Raw genomic sequence first — 17,611 nt, forward strand, 5'->3', positions numbered from 1 at the left:
ACACATAATACTGAGGATATTTAATTATTGCTAATAATGTTCACCATCTAACAGCTATTGGACAGAAAATTTTGGTGATATGGTGAAGAGAAATTAAATGTGTGTGGTCATAGAACTACTTTATGTCATATTTGTAAACAGTATTGCTGGATATTAGTTTCTTGACTCCATGTTCAATATATATTCAAATCTAACATTCACTTGGAACCCTCTTGCTTCCCATATAAACCAGATTATAGTTTCATTGATTCTCTTCAGTGGGAACCTTACCATATTAAAAGCATATTTTAAAATGAATGCATAGGGAAGTTCCAAGGGTAGAGCCAAGATGGCAGAGTAAAATCAGGAAGCTGCTAGAGGTCTCCCAGTTTCCCTAAAAAGAAAAACAATAACAAAAACAAAAAGAAACACACACACACACACACGAAATCAACCAAGCCTTTGAACAGTGTAATGAAATGAAACCACTCTCCAGCTCAAGACAGACTGAAAAAACATAAAGAAAGGTCACTCTCACTAAGGTGAAAGGGTGTTTAACCTAGGTCAGATAGAGTCTGGGAAAACCATTGAGAAGGTCTTAATCATAGCAAATCAGCAACTAAGACCCTCAGTCCTGGCTCAGTAGAGGAGCAAATCAGTGGGGTAGCTTCCAGTCCCAGCTCAGAAGGCAAACTCTGGGAAACCAGGCTTTTACTGAAAAAAGCAAGAAAATCTACCATTTACAAACACAAGGGGCCCCTGCACTCAAAGCCAAGGCACAGAGATGCACAGAAATCTTGGGACAGCACCACCTTTAGTCCAGGAGCAGAGCTCCACCTTAAAAGTAACAAAAAAAGGACATAATAACCAAAAGAAAAGGCAAGAAAATGAGCAAGAAACAAAAAAGAACCTTGACCATAGAAAGCTACTATGGCAACAAGGCAGATCAAAACACAAACTCAGACAAGGGCAGAATGTCTACAGAAGAAACCTCAGAGAGTTACATAAATTGGTCTCAAGACCAAAGAGCCTTCTTGGAGATGTTCATAAAATACTTCAAAAGGCAAATAAAAGAGGTAGAAGAAAAATGAGAAAAGAAGTGAGATGTATGCATGAGAGAGTCAACAGTTTGGAAGAGGAAGGAAAAAACTATCTGAAGAAAACAGCTATTTAAACAGTAGAATAAACTAAATGGAAAAAGAGATACAAAAGATAATTGAAGAAAGTCACACATTAAAAATCAGAACAGAGCAAATGAAAGCTAAGGATTTTGTGAGACAGCAAGAATCAGTCAAATAAACTAAAAAGAATGAAAAAATGGGGAAACTTATGAAATACCTCATTGGCAAAATGGCTGACCTGGAAAATAGTTCAAGGAGAGACCATTTAGAAATTATTGGCCTACCTGAAGGCCATGACCAAAAGAAAAGCCTGGATAGCTTTCTATAAGAGATCATTGATCACCTCTGAAAAGAGATCCCACAAGGAAAACCCCAAGGAACATTGTTGCAAAACTCCAAAACTATAATCTCAAGGAAAAAATATTGCAAGTTGCCAGATGAAAACAATTCAAATATCAAGGAGGAACATTCAGGATTACCCAGGATCTAGTAGCTTCCACAATAAAGGATCAGAGAGCCTGGAATACCATATTCCAGAAGGCAAAGGACATGTGGTTACAAGAATTAACTACCCAGCAAGATTCAGCATCTTCTAATTTACCTCTCAGACCTGTGGAAGAGGAAGGAATTTATGACCAAAGAAGGACTAGAGATCATTACTGATCACAAAATAGAAAATTTTGATTATACCAAAGTGAAAAGTTTTTGTACAAGCAAAACTAATGCAGACAAGATTAGAAGGGAAGCTATAAACTGGGAAAATATTTTTACAGTCAAAGGTTCTGATAATGGACTCATTTCCAAAATATATAGAGAACTGACTCTAATTTATAAAAAATCAAGCCATTCTCCAAAGCCAATTGATAAATGGTCAAAGGATATGAACAGACAATTCTCAGATGAAGAGGTTGAAACTATTTCTAGCCATATGAAAAGATGCTCCAAGTCATTATTGGTCAGAGAAATGCAAATTAAGACAACTCTAAGATACCACTACACACCTGTCAGACTGGCTAGAATGACAGGAAAAGATAATGTGGAATGTTGGAGGGGATGTGGGAAAACAGGGACACTAATACATTGTTGGCAGAATTGTGAATACATCCAACCATTCTGGAGAGCAATTTGGAAATATGCTCAAAAAGTTATCAAACTGCATCCCCTTTGATCCAGCAGTGTTACTACTGGGCTTATATCCCAAAGAGATCATAAAGAAGGGAAAGGGACCTGTATGTGCACGAATGTTTGTGGCAGCCCTCTTTGTAGTGGCCAGAAACTGGAAACTGAGTGGATGCCCATCAATTGGAGAATGGCTGAATAGATTGGGGTATATGAATATTATGGAATATTATTGTTCAGTAAGAAATGACCAACAGGATGATTTCAAAAAGGCCTGGCGAGACTTACATGAACTGATGCAGAGTGAAACAAGCAGGACCAGGAGATCATTATATACTTCAACAACAATACTACATGATAACCAATTCTGATGGACCTGGCCATCCTCAGCAATGAGATGAATCAAATCAGTTCCAATGGAGCAGTAATGAACTGAACCAGCTACGCCCAGCAAAAGAACTCTGGGAGATGACTAAAAAACATTACATTGAATTCCCAATCCCTATATTTTTGCCCACCTGCATTTTTTATTTCCTTCACAGGTTAATTGTACAATATTTCAGAGTCCAATTCTTTTTGTACAGCAAAATAATGATTTGGTCATGTATACTTATTGTGTATCTAATTTATATTTTAATATATTTAACATCTACTGGTCATCCTGCCATCTGGGGGAGGGGGTGGGGGGAAGGAGAGGAAAAATTGGAAGGAGAGGTTTGGCAATTGTCAATGCTGTAAAGTTACCCATACATATAACCTGTAAATAAAAAGCTATTAAAAATAAAAAAAGATTCAGCATCTTCTGTCAGGGGAGGAGATGAAGCTTCAATGAAGTAAGAGACTTTCATTCATTTCCATTGAAAAAACCATTACTAAACAGAAAAGTTAATCTACAAACATAGGACTCAAGAGAAACATAGAAAGTTAAATAGAGGAAAATATATATTTAAAAATTAAACTGTTTATATCCCTTCATAGAAAAACATATATAACTCTTGAGAACTGTATCTTTCACTGGGGCAGACAAAGAGGGGCATCACAAGAACTGAGAGAGAGAGGTTATGAATGGACTCTGATGTGATGACATCAAAGAAAAAGACATTAAGGGGTGGAAAAAAGGTCCCTACTGGAAAAAGAAGAAAGGGGAGATATAATGGGACAATTAGTTCATATGAAGAGGTGCAAAAGACCTATTACAACAGAGGGAATGAAGGGAGGGGGATGAACATTGTCTGAAGCTTAATGTCATCACTTTTGACTTTGAGGGAATAATTTAATCATTCAGTTGGGTATAGAAATTTATTTAACCCTATAAAGAAATAGGAGAAGTGAAAGGAAAAGAAAAAGGAAGAAGAGAATAGAAGCTAGGGCAGAAATATTAGGAATAAAGGGGGTGATAGAAGATAAAATAATGGGTAGAATGGATTAAAAAACACTACTAAAACAAGGGACGTGATAGGAGATAAGGGATTGGGTGGGGTGGGGAAAAACACATGGCTAAAGACAGGGTGGAAAGAGAACAAAAGTGTATACAGAAGAGAAAATAGGATAGAAGAAAATACAGAGCTGGTAATATAACTGTGAATGGGAATGGGAAGAACCCTCCCATAAAATAGAAGCAAATAGCAGAGTAAATTGAAAAACAGAACCATACAATATGTAGTTTACAAAAAACACATTTGACACAGAGATACATACAGAGTAAAGGTAAAAGGCTGGAACAGAATTTGTTATGTTTCAGCTGAAGCAAAAAAAAAAAAAAAAAAAAAAAAAGCAGGGGTAGCAATTCTGATTTAGAAAAATCAAAAGTAAAACTAGATCTTATTAAAGGAGATGAGGGAAAGAACAATGTGATAAAGGGTACAGTAAATAATAAAGTAATAATGATACTAAATGTATATACACCAAGTGGTAGAGCAGGCAAATTCATAAAGAAGATTTTAAGCCAGGTACAGGAAGAAATATACAATAAAACTATTTTAGTGGGAGGCCTCAAACTTCTCCTCTCAGAATCAGACATTCTAACCACAAAAGAAACAAGAAAGAAACTAGGGAGGTTATTAGGATTCTAGAAAACCTGGATATGGTAGACTTCTGAAAAAAATTGAATAGAGGCAGAAAGTGACATGACACCAACACACACACCAAAAAATGACCATGTATTAGGGAATAAAAACGTCACAATCTAATGCAAAAAGGTAGAAAAAGTAAATTTCTGACCATTTCAGACCACAATGCAATAAAAATTATATTTCACAAAAGGTCCAGGAAAGATAAACTGAAAACCAATTAGAAATTAAATAATCTATTTCTACAGGAATGGGTCAAACAACAAATTTCAGAAATAATCCATAATTTCATTCAAGAGAATGGCAATAATGAAACAATACACCAAAAACTATTGGATACAGCCAAAGCAGTTCTTATGGGAAATTTTATATCTCTGAATAGCTACATAAATAAAATAGAGAAAAAGGATATCAATGAATTAGTCATTCAATTAAAAAAGTTAGAAAAAGAACAAATTAAAAAAACCCAATTAAATACCAAATTATTAATTTTGAAACTCAAAGTAGAGATTTTTCATTCAAGAGAATGGCAATAATGAGACAATACACCAAAAACTATGGGATACAGCCAAAGCAGTTCTTATGGGAAATTTTATATCTCTGAATAGCTACATAAATAAAATAGAGAAAGAGGATATCAATGAATTAGGCATTCAATTAAAAAAACTAGAAAAAGAACAAATTAAAAAACCCCAATTAAATACCAAATTATAAATTTTGAAACTCAAAGGAGAGATTTTTTAAAAATAGACTAAGAAAAATATTGAACTAATAAACAAAAATAAGAGTGCTTTTTATGAAAAAAAAACTAATAAAATAGACAAACCTTTGGTTATTTTGATCAGAAAAAGGAAAGAAAAAACCAAATCATCAGAATCAAAAATGAAAGGAGTGAACTTACCTCCAATGAAAAAGAAATTAAAGCAATAATTAGAAGCTATTTTGCCAAACTCTATGGTAGCAAGTCTGACAATTTAATTGAAATGGATGAATATTTACAAAAAATATAAATTGCCCAGCTTAAATTTTGAATTAAAATGCTTAAATAATTCCATTTTAGAAAAAGAAATTGAGCAAGTCATTAATGAACTCCCTCAAAAAAATCATCCAGGGCCAGATGGATTTGCAAGTTAATTCTATCAAACATTTAAAGAACAGTTAATTCAGGCAGCTAGGTGGCACAGTGGGTACAGCATCAGCTCTGAAGTCAGGAGAACCTGAGTTCAAATTTGATCTCAGACATTTAGCACTTCCCAGCTGGTGACCCCGGGCAAATCACTTAATCCCAATTGCCTCAGAAAAAAAAAAAAAGAACAATTAATTCTAATACTATGTAAACTATTTGGAAAAATAAGTAAAGAAGGAGTCCTGCCAAATTCTTTCTATGGCACAAATATGGCACTGATACCTAAACCAGGAAAGGCCAAAACAGAGAAAGAAAATTACAGATCAATTTCCCTAATGTATAGTGATGCCAAAATTTAAAATAAAATATTAGCAAAGAGATTACAGCAATTTATCAGCAGGATAATAGATTATGATCAAGTAGCATTTATACTAGGAATGCAGAGCTGGTTCAAAATCAGAAAACTTATTACCATAATCAATCATATCAATAACAAAACCAACAGAAATCACATGATAATCTCAACAGATGTAGAAAAAGCTTCTGACAAAATACAGCACTCATTCCTCTAAAAAACACTAGAGAACATAGAGGGAGTTTCCTTAAAATAATAAGCAGTAACTATCTAAAACCTACAGCAAGCATTATTTGCAGTGGAGAGAAGCTGGATGCATTTCTAATAAGATCAGGGGTGAAACAAGGGTACCCATTATCACCACTATTATTCCATGTTGTATTAGAAATGTTGCTAGCAATAAGAAAACAAAAAAGAAAATAAAGGAATTAGAAGAAGCAATGAGGAAAGAAAACTATCACTCTTTGCAGATAATCTGATGATATACTTGGAGAATCCTAAAAAACTGTCCAAAAACTTAATTGGAAACAATTCACAGCTATAGCAAAGTTGCAGAATATAAAATAAACCCACACAAATCATTAGCATTTCTATGTGTTACTGACAAAGCCCATCAGTAAGAGATAGACAGAAAAATTCCATTCAAAATTACTATAGAGAAAATAAATTATTTGGGGGCCTACCTGCTAAGACAAACCCAAAAACTATATATAGGGACATAATTACAAAATAAAATCTAAACAATTTGAAAAATATCAATTGTTCATAACTAGGACAATCTAATATAATCAAAGTAATAATTCTACCTAAATTGGTCTACTTGTTTGGTGCCATACCAACCAACCTGCCAAAACATTATTTTATAGAACTAGAAAATATAATAACAAATTTCATCTGGAAGAATAAAAGGTAATTAATGAAAAAAAAAAAACCACAAAGGACAGTGGCTTAGCAGTACCAAATCTAAAACTATATTATAAAGCAGAAATCATTAAAATCATTTAGTAATGGCTAAGAAATACAGTGGTGTATCAATGGAATAGATTAGATACACATTACACAATAATCAAGACCTATAGCAATCTAGTATTTGAAAAATTCCCAAACTCCAGCTTCTGGAAAAAGAATTCACTATTTGACAAAAAAAAAAAAAATTGGAAAATTGCTAAGTAATATGTCAGAAAATCAGTATAGTCTTACATTTCCCTATACCAAAATAAGGTCAAAATGAATACATGATTTGGGCACAAAGGGTGCTATCATAAACAAATTATGAGAACAAGGAATAATTTACCTATTAGATCTTTGGAGAAGTGAAGAATTTATGACCAAAGAAGAACTAAAGAACACTATGAAAGGCAAAATGGACAAATTTGATTACATTAAATTAAAAAGGTTTTGCACAAAGAAAACCAACAGAAACAAGATTAAAATGGAAGTACATATCTGGGAAAACATTTTTACATCCAGTGTTTCTGATAAAGGTCTCATTTCTAAAATATATAAAGAACTCTGTCAAATTTATAAGAATACAAGTCATTCCCCAATTGATAAATGGTCAAAGGATGTAAACAAACAATTTTTAGATGATGAAATTATAGTCATTCATAATTATATGAAAAAAATGCTCTAAATCACTATTGATCAGAGAAATGCAAATTAAAACAATTCTGAAATACCATCTCACACCTCTCAGATTAGCTAAGATAACAGGAAAAAATAATAATGAATGTTGGAGGGGATGTGGGAAAACTGGGACACTAATGCACTGTTGGTAGAGTTGTGAAACAATTCAGCCTTTCTGAAGAGCTATCTGGAACTATGCCCAAAGGGCTATGCATATCCTTGGACCCAGCAATGCCATTACTAGGTCTGTATCATAAAGAAATCATAAAGGAGGGAAAAGGACCCACATGTGCAAAAATATTTGTAGCAGCTCTTTTTTTGGTAGCAAAGAGTTGGAAAAGAAATGGAATGGGTGTGCATTATTTGGGGAATGGTTGAACAAGCTACGGTACATAAAGGTAATGGAATATTATTGTTCTATAAAAAATGATGAACAAAGTGATTATAAAAAGGTCTGGAAAGATTTACATGAACTGATGCTGAGCCAAACAAGCAGAACCAGGAATACATTGTTCACAATAACAAGAATGTGTCATGATCAACTATGAAAGGCTTGGTTCTTTTCAGTGGTTCAGTGATCAAAAGCAGTCCCAAAACTTTGGACAGAAAATGCCATCTCTTTCCAGAAAAAGATGTAAGAAAACTGAGGGCAAATGAACACATGCTTGGTTCCCTTCTTTTTTTTCTGTTTTTTTTTCTTTCTCTCTCTCCATGGTTCTTCCTTTTTGCTCTGATTTTTCTCTCTCAAAATGATTCATAAAGCAAAGTGTTTTAAAAATAGAATTGCTACAATTAAAAAGTGAGTGGATAAAAATTAACTTTTCTTTTGAACATAAAAATAAATAGAAACAGAAATAGAAAAAATTAAGGAACAGAATAAAAATATATGTAAACAGATAGTAGAAATTAATGACCATTAGCTTTTTCCAGTGCTGCCATTCCTTAAACTGGACTCCATCATTATCAAGTTCCCAAAAAACCTTAACACCAAGAGACATTAAAAATATATGTTTCATAGATTTGTATGTCATCCTTATTCAGAAGTCACACTAATCTTCTCTGCATTGTCCCAATTTTAGAATATGTGCTGTCAATGTGAGAACTTTTTTTGAGGTGCAAATAATGGGAATCTAAGAGGGTTTTCCTAATGTTGGAATAGCTATACAAGTTATGGTCCATGAATGACATGGAATACTATTAAAACTGCTTAACCCAGCATAATGACCAACCAGGATTTCAAACAACTAATGATGAAATCTATTACCTCAAGAAAACTGAACCAGAAAACATTACACTTCTTGATAGAGAGTTGAGGGAATCAGAATGCAGAATATGACAACTATGTATATTTTAGGACCTAGCCAATGTGGAAATGTATTATGGTTGACTATCCATTTTTGTAATTAACCTTGTTTTCTTGTGTTCTCAATGGGAGTGTAGTAAGGTAGAAAAATGAGTTCTTGGCTGACTAAAACAATACACGTGTGCGTATACAACTATGTATAGGTACTCATATACATATATATACATATATGCATATAGACACTATGGTTACATATATGTGTGTGTATTTGAAATTTTGAGAACTTTGATTAATACAAGGACAAACTACAATTACCAAGAACTCATAATGAAACAAGCTGCCCACCTCTTCACAGAGAAATGATGAACTCAGTGTACAGACAGATATGTTTGTTTTGTTTTTTAAACATTGCCAATGAAAAAATTTGTTTTGCTTGACCATACATTTTTGTAAAAGGTTTTTGTTTTTCATTTTTTTCCCAGCAAGGCCATGAAAGTAGAAATGACTGATCTCTAGAAATTAATTAAAACAGAATTTTTAAAAGAAAACAATTTTAAAGAAGGAATTATAACTTTCATAAGCTCTTTGATGTCTGTGCCCCCTCCAGTGACACAGATCATACTCTTTCTCATTCTACTGAATTCTAATACTTTTTCCTCTGTTCCTCATTCCTTCATCATCTTTCATATTGGGTCCATCCAACCCCTAGGAGGCCTTTATATAGTCCCTTTAAATGAATACCAATATTGTACCTAGGCTATCTGCTTGTTATTTATTGCTTTTGTGGACCTGACTAGTCCACTCTGTTTTGGATGATATATTTCATGAATGATATCTGCTGTAGCATTTACTGTAAAGAGTTTCATTTAAAAACATTATAGGATAATCATTCTCAATTGAGTCTAATGTCCAAGGTTTTTGTGAATTTATTTTCTCTTCTCAGGTTTTTTGCTGTTTTATGGGGTGATGCCATTCTTTGAGCATCCTTCCCTGAATGTTTATAATTTGTAGTTTAAATTTGGTATTGCCAAATATTTTTTCAGTTGGAAAAGAGATAAAACATATTGGGATCTTTTGGCTTTCCCATCTTACATCATCCAAGCTACTTTAGGAGAAGGAAATAATCCAAGTTACTATCTTTTCCTTTATTAATTTATCATTTGAGGGCATTAATAGATCAGGTAGGTCATTCTGGAGCTGAGATATTTATAACTTAAATCTTCTCACTTGTATTTTTTCCTAGTTTGGTATGAATTTTGTTCTTTGCTCTAAATAGTCTGTTATGTTTAAGGACAAGATGAAAAAAATGGAGAGGTACAAGCCAGGTACAATTAAGAAGTATAGGAGTTGGTTGATTTTCTTCAATTCAGGAATAGAAATCAAGAGTTTATTATCAAGTTGGATGTAGAGCTTTAGTGTACTGTCTTAAGGATCTATCTTTGGTCTTTTGCTAGTTAATATTTTTAATTACAACTCGAATGAAAAGGAATAGGATAGATTTAGGATTCTCTATTTGGTTTTTTAAAGCCCTATACAATCTGAATACATTCTGTCTTTTTCTCTTCATATTACTATTCCACTTTCTTCACTCCGCTGTCCATCTGAAATGACCTCTCTCTTTCTTTCTCAACAATACTACACATTTATTATAAAGCATTAAGTCTTTTAGAGTTTATTCCCAGCAACTCTGGATAGAAATTAGGACAAGCTTTACTAGGCTTACAATTATTTGTAAGATTGAATTTAGAATCCTTCATCTGCTCCTAAGAGGCAGTTGTTGTGGCATGCAGAGTTTTTTGAACATTTTTGTCACTAGAATTTGAGGTAGAATACAAGAAGCTAGGAAACTCCAACCTATATATTATATAGTGATTGAAAGTTCCATAAAATTCGGGCATGCCTAAAGAAACTCCACTGTGACACACCATTTGAGAATGACCAATTAGGATCTTGCAAAAAATCATATAGGGCATTAGTCATAGATGATTCATTCCTGGGGCTTCAGAATTGTTATGGGGCATCAAAATGTTAATGACACAAGAAAGTGAAAGGGAGAGGTCCAGGCCTTCCAGCTGGAGTGTAGGCATCCCTTAATGGGATAATTACTTAGCCCCAAAAGTTCCAGTGTCAATACTGTTATAAGAGGCTAGAGACCTACTTTCAGAATTCAACTCAACTCAATTTGATAAACATATGCAAGGTATAGGATGCATGTTATCTCCTCACCCAGAGCAAAGCATCATATATGTTTTTGATTTAAGTCAATGATGATTACATTTTTCTTTCTTTTTTTAAAAGCAATTTTGTTTTATTTATTTATTTAACATTTTCCCCTAGTTACATTCAAAACAATATTAACAAAATTAACATTTGGGTTTTTTTTCTCCTTTTTTTTTTCTTAGGCAATTGGGATTAAGTATCTTGCCCAGGGTCACACAGCTGAGAAGTGTTAAGTGTCTGAGGTCACATTTGAACCCAGGTCCTACTGACTTCAAAGCTGGTGCCTCATCCACTGCACCACCTAGCTGCTCCTACATTTGTTTTAAAAACTTTTGAGTTCTAGTTCTCTTCCACATCCCCACCCAGAATTAAGAAACCACTGGTGAAATAATGCAAAATATTTCCATAAACGTCGTTGTAGGGAAAAAACCTACAAATTTCTCACTCTAATGAAAATAAAAACCCTCAAGAAAAATTAAGTTAAAGAAAAAAGAGAGGGAGATAGAGAGAGAAAGAGAGGATGTTTCAGTCTGTATTCAGAAACAATCAGTTCTTTCTCTGGGTATGGGTAGAATTTTTATCATAAGTCCTTCAAAATAGTCATGAATGATGGTAGTGCTGAAAGTAGCAGTTATTCACAGCTGGCCATCCTGAACATTGCTATTACTTTGTATATAGTACATTTCACTTTACTTAAGTTCATGGAGACTTTCCAGGTTTTTTTTCCCTTCCTGAGAGCATCCTCCTCATCATTTCTCATAGAACAATAATATTGCATCATAAATACATGCCATAAACATACATATTATTTAGCCATTCCCCAATTGATGGGCATCCCCCCTTAATTTCCAATTTTTTGTGCCCTGAGAAGAGAGCTACTATGAATAATTTTTGTACATATAGATCAACACCCCTCCCTAATTTCTTTTGGTGCTCATGCCAAGTCATGATATTGTTAGGTCAAAAGATATGCATGAATTTATAGCCTTTCAGGCACAGGATCAATATCAATTGATCATTTATTAATTGGAGCATGATGACCTCTCCTTTCCTCACATGTGGCACTACCAACCTATCATCTTTATGCCTTTTTACTAGCTTTCCTTCAATCTGGAATGCACTGCCTTACCACCTTCACAAATTCATTCTCTTCCTATAGAAGCTTCTAAAATACAACTTTCTATACCAAGGCTTTGCTAATCCTCTCAGTTGCTCTTGTCCTCTATTCCTAACCACTTTTAACTGAACTGAAAGGAAGACAAGTTAATTTCATTTGGGAAGAAATAATTTTCTTTGGTGCTTGACATTTTCTATATCTTCCAATTCTGTAGTGGAATAAAGCATTCATGATAACTAAGCAAAAGGTTCTTGTAAAGCTTACATATATTTGACTTCTTCAGTTTCTGAAGTCTGAGCCAGGATTGTCAACATATTTGGCATACCCATTTTCCTGTGCTCACCTTTGCAATGAAGCTAAGAAGTGTTAATATACTTGTTGACTTACTATAGATGATCTAATTTCTTAAGGGGTTGGGCCACTCCAGAAGAAGGATGGAGTTTTGCGTGTTCTCCATGTGTTCATGAAACACAAATCTAAGCTTTGCAAAATCAAGTACCAAAGTATGAGATGAATATAATTGCATAGCAGTCCATTTCTAGTTTTAGATTCTAGTCAGGGGGATGAACAGGTGGTGTAGTTATGTTAGGAATGACCGTTCATGCTCAGGGAAGTTGGCTATCTCTGTTTTTTTTTTTTTTTTTTGAAAAGTGATTTCAGGCAGTACAGCTGTGTTTCTTCAGGACACAACTGGCTGATTCACAGTCCCAGAATATTTCCCTTTCCCCAGGATGATTGTGGTGTTGAAAGAACAGATCTAAATTGTATAATTTAAGGGGAGGAGCTCAACTGGCTCATTCAGTGTGACTTTAATATACAGCTTATCAGATCTCCTTATGGTTCTGTAATGGAAAGAGTATTAAGTAATATAGTTTTATCTCTCTGAGTTCCATTGGTTAAAAAAAAAAAACAACTATTTGATTTTCCCATCTTTTAATGTCTTTCAGCCCAGTTATCCTTAATTTTCATTACAATCTGCTTCTCCAAATTTAGCTTCTAACAGCATACAATCTTCCTCTCCAAATTTAACAACAATAGTACTGAAATAGCAAGATTTTTTCATGTCTCTTCTTGGTCATACTCATGAAGAAAAGGGATTCAGTTAAAAAAAAAAAAAAGTGTATATCCTGAGATTTTGGGGGAAAGTTTCAACTCCTTCTGGATGCTCACAAATAATATATATATTTTTTATTGCACACATATTTATAAACTGTGTTGAACACCCCAGATATTCATATCATTCTACAACTCCTTCTTCACTACTTCCTAGATCTAAAATCCAACCTAGATCAACAATCCAAAACCTTGGGTTCCAACATTGTATCTTGATTCTAAATTACACAAAGAATTCATGAATCAGAAAATTTTTAAAAAGACAAATAAAACAGAATATGGAAGTCAATAACAAAGCAAATCAGCTAATAAACATGGTTAGAACCTTACATTTGAAGCACAAAATGATTGTTATGCTCAGGGGAAGTTGTAATCCAGTTCTACTTAAATTCTCCTCCTCCTCCTTCTCTTTTCCCCTCTCTTTCCATCCCTTCTCCCCATAGTGGGAACAGTCTAATGAGACTCATCTTACTGGTTGTAAAAATTAAGGCCTGATGCCATCTGCTTATTAAATCTCTTCCTGTCTAGCCTCAGTGGGACTGGCTTGAGAATGCTGATGCCTCACAGCTGGGGTTGGCAATGTTGAAGCTTCTTTCTGAAGTCTGGAATCATCATTTCATGTCCTAGCCACATTTGTACTGGGACAAAGAAAATTTCTTTATGGGATACATGGGCTGCTCTCTTCTCCTGCCAGCTAAATCCATCATTTTTCCAAGTGGCTATTCTTCCAAGTCCATTTCTTTTTCTTTTTTAATGTTGCTACTAAAAGTGGTTGCTCTGCCATTCTTCCAAGCCCCTGAAACTTGCTCACTTTCCACAAATTGCCATTTCTTCCTTTCTTAATCCAAACTGCCTGACTCAATGCCCTGCTCAGAGACATTATGCATTTACTAGTAATCAACTCTGCTGGTACAAGAAGTTGTGCTACAGAATGTCCAATAAGGGGTGTTTTATAGTATACAAACTACCTTCCAATTTAACTAATAAAGTAAGTTTTTTTTTTTTTTAATGCAGTCACTACTTTAGCCTTGGAAAGAACTTTTTGCTGATTTTCAAGCAAGATGCTCCATTTTTAAACTCCAAGCATTTTTACCCAAATTTGGAATGCTTTCATTCCTCATTTCTGCCTCCTGTATTCCCTGGCTGCTGCTGCTGCTTCTTCTTCTTTTTTTTTTTTAATTTTTATTTGTTTCATTGAATATTTTCCAATTACATGTAAAAAAATTTTAACCATCATTTTTAAAATTTTGAGTTCCAAATTCTCTTTTCCTTCCATTCTTTCCTCCTTGAAACGGCAAACAACTTGATATTAAATATTTGTAAAATCATGCAAAACATATCTCCATATTAACTTTGTTGTAAAAGAAAACAAACAAAAACAATAAAAATAAAGGTTTTTTTTTTTTTTCTTAAGTTATTTCAATTGCATTGAGTGTTTATTAGTTCTCTCTCTGGAGCAGATACCATTTTTCATCATGTATCCTTTGGAATTGTCATGTATCTTTGTCTTGATCAGTAAACCTAACTCTTTTACAATTAATCAGCTTTTCATTATTGCTGTTACTTTGTATAATATTCTGGTTCTGCTCATTTTATTTTGTATTACTTCACATAAGATTTTTCAGGTTTTTTCAAGATTGCCCTGTTTGTTATTTCTTTTAAATGTTTTATTTTTTCCAATCATATGCAAAATATTTTTTGACATTTGATTTAATTTCTGAATTTCAAATTCCTTCCTTCTTTTTCCTCCCCCCTTCATTGAGAAGGCAATCTAATATAGATTATATATGTGTAGTTATGCAAACAACATTTCCATATTAGTCATATTGTGAATTAAAAAAACAAAGACAAAAACAAAACAACAACAACAAAACCCAAGAAAAATAAAGTTTACAAATTATACTTGTTCAGCACTCAAACTCTATCAGTTCCCTCTTCAGAGGTGGATTGTCTTTTTATTGATAAATCTTTCAGAATTCTCTTGAATCACAGCATCCTGAGAACAGCTAAGTTATTCATAATTGATCATCATACAATTTTGCTCTTACTAGGTGAACTGTTCTCTTGGTTCTGCTTACTCTACTTTTCATCATTCAAAAAAAATCTTTACAGGTTTTTCTGAAACCATTCTGCTCATCATTTCTTATAGCATAATAATATTCCATTACAAATACATATCACAACTTGTTCAGTCATTCCTCAAAGATGGACATCCCTTCAATTTCCAACTCTGCCAACACAAAAAGAGCTGAGATACATATTTTTGTACCTAAATATTTTTTTTCATTTTTTCTCTCATATCTGTGGAATACAGACAGAGCGATCCATACCCAGTGAAAGGGCATGTACAGTTCAATAGGCCCTTGGACACAGCTTCAAATTGCACTCCAGAATGACTAGATCAGTCCACAATTCTATCAATAATGCTGTAGTATCCCAATTTCTCACATCCCTTCCAACATTTGTTATCCTCCTCTGCTATCATATTAGCTAATATGATAAACATGAAGTAGTACCCCATAGTGGCTTCAATTTACCTTCCCCTAATCAATAGTGATTTAGAACCTTCCCTCCCCCCACCCCATATATGTAACCTTGATTTCTTCATCTGAAAATTGTCAATTCATATCCTTTGGCCATTTATCAATTGGAGAATGATTCATTCATTCATCCAAAATTAAAAATTTGACTCACTTCTTTATTTATGTGAGAAATGAGACTTTTATCAGAGAAACTTGCTTTTTTATAATTATAAAGACTAATTGTGCATTTCCCTACATCCTATTTTCTCCTATTTATCTTTGTTTTACACACTTCTTTTACCCTGTCTCTCCTCAAAAGTAATTTTTTTTCTAACCACTAGCTCTTCCAATTTGCATTCCCTTCTAATAGCTACCATTTCTCTTATCTCTATGTCCTCCTACTTCCCTGTAGGGTAAGAGGGATTACTAGTCCAAGTTAAGCATGAATATAACTCTCTTTTTGAACCAATTCGATAAGAAGAATCGAACAATGTACCTTCTCCCTCCCCCTCAACATCTCCTCTTCCACTGTACAAGCTTTTTTCAGTAGTTTTATGTAAAATAATTTACTCCCATTCAACTTCTACCTTTATCCATTTTTCTCACACTTTAAATTTTTTTCCCCTGAGGCAATTAGGGTTAAGTGATTTGCCCAGAGTCACACAGCTAGGAAGTGTTAAGTGTATGAGACCAGATTTGAACTCAGGTCCTCCTGGCTTCAGGGCTTGTATTCTATCCACTGCGCTATCTAGTTGGCCCAATTCTATTTTTTTTTAGATATTACCTCATCATAATTAACTCACATTCATGCCCTCTGTCTATATACACTCTTAAGTACCCTAATAATGAGAAAGTTCTTAGGAATTAAAAGTATCATTTTCCCATATATTAATGCAAAACATTTAATCTTATTGAATCCCTCATAATTTCTCTTTCCTGTTTACTTTTTTTATGCTTCTCTTGAGTCATGTTTGAAAGTAAAATTTTCTATTCAGCTCTGGCCTTTTCATCAGGGATGCTTGAAACTCCTCTATTTTATTGAATATCCATTTTTCCCTGTGAAAGATTAAGCTCATTGCTGGGTAGGTGACTTTTTTTGTTGTAATCCTTTTTCTTTCCCCTCTAGAATATCATATTACAACCCTTCCAATTCTTTAATGTAGAAGTTGCTAAATCTTGTGCTATTCTGATTAAGTCTTCATAATATTTTGATGTTTCTTTTTGGCTCCTTGAAATATTTTCTCCTTAATCTGGGAACATTGGAATTTGGCAATAAAATTCCTGAAAGGTAACATTATTTTTTGTTTTCTAGTAAATTTATTATTTTTAATATAGATTGCTTTATGAATCATTTTGAGAGATAAAAATCAGAGTAAAAGGGAAAAACCATGAGAGAGATTTTAAAAAAAGAAGTGAACAAAGAATGTGTTGATTTACATTCAATCTCCTTGGTTCTTTTTCTGGATGCAGACGACATTTTCTATCCAGAGTCTATTGGAATTGCTTTGGATCACTGAACACTGAGGAAAAACCAAATTTTTCATAAATGATCATAGCACATTCTTGCTGTTATTGAAAGTTATCATTTTGGGATCTCCTTCAGGAGGTAATGAGTGGATACTTTCAATTTCTATTTTATCCTTTGGATCTAAAATATCTAAACAATTATTTGTAATGATTTTTTGAAAGGTGATAGCTAGGCTTTTTTTTTTTCCAATTATAACTTTCAGGATATCCAATAATTCTTATATAATCACTCCTGGATCTGTTTTAAAAGTTAGTTGTTTGTCCAATGAGATATTTCTCATTTTATTCTATTTTTTCTACTTTTTATTCTATTTCTACTATTAATTCTACTTTCAATTTTGTTTTATTGTTTCTAGATGTTTACATGCAATCATTAGCTTCCATTTGCCTAATTATAATTTTAAGAAATTATTT

General features: G+C 33.4%; 1 non-coding gene across 1 annotated transcript; it reads right to left on the minus strand.

Annotated features, from left to right (window-relative positions):
• Positions 1–8,391: 8,391 nt before the first annotated feature.
• Positions 8,392–8,498, minus strand: LOC111720706. The gene has a single exon (XR_002770286.1). It is a non-coding gene; the product is annotated as a U6 spliceosomal RNA (small nuclear RNA).
• Between the last annotated feature and the right edge of the window lie 9,113 nt (positions 8,499–17,611).

This window comes from Sarcophilus harrisii, chromosome 4 (assembly GCF_902635505.1).
Source record: "Sarcophilus harrisii chromosome 4, mSarHar1.11, whole genome shotgun sequence".
Taxonomy (NCBI): domain Eukaryota; kingdom Metazoa; phylum Chordata; class Mammalia; order Dasyuromorphia; family Dasyuridae; genus Sarcophilus; species Sarcophilus harrisii.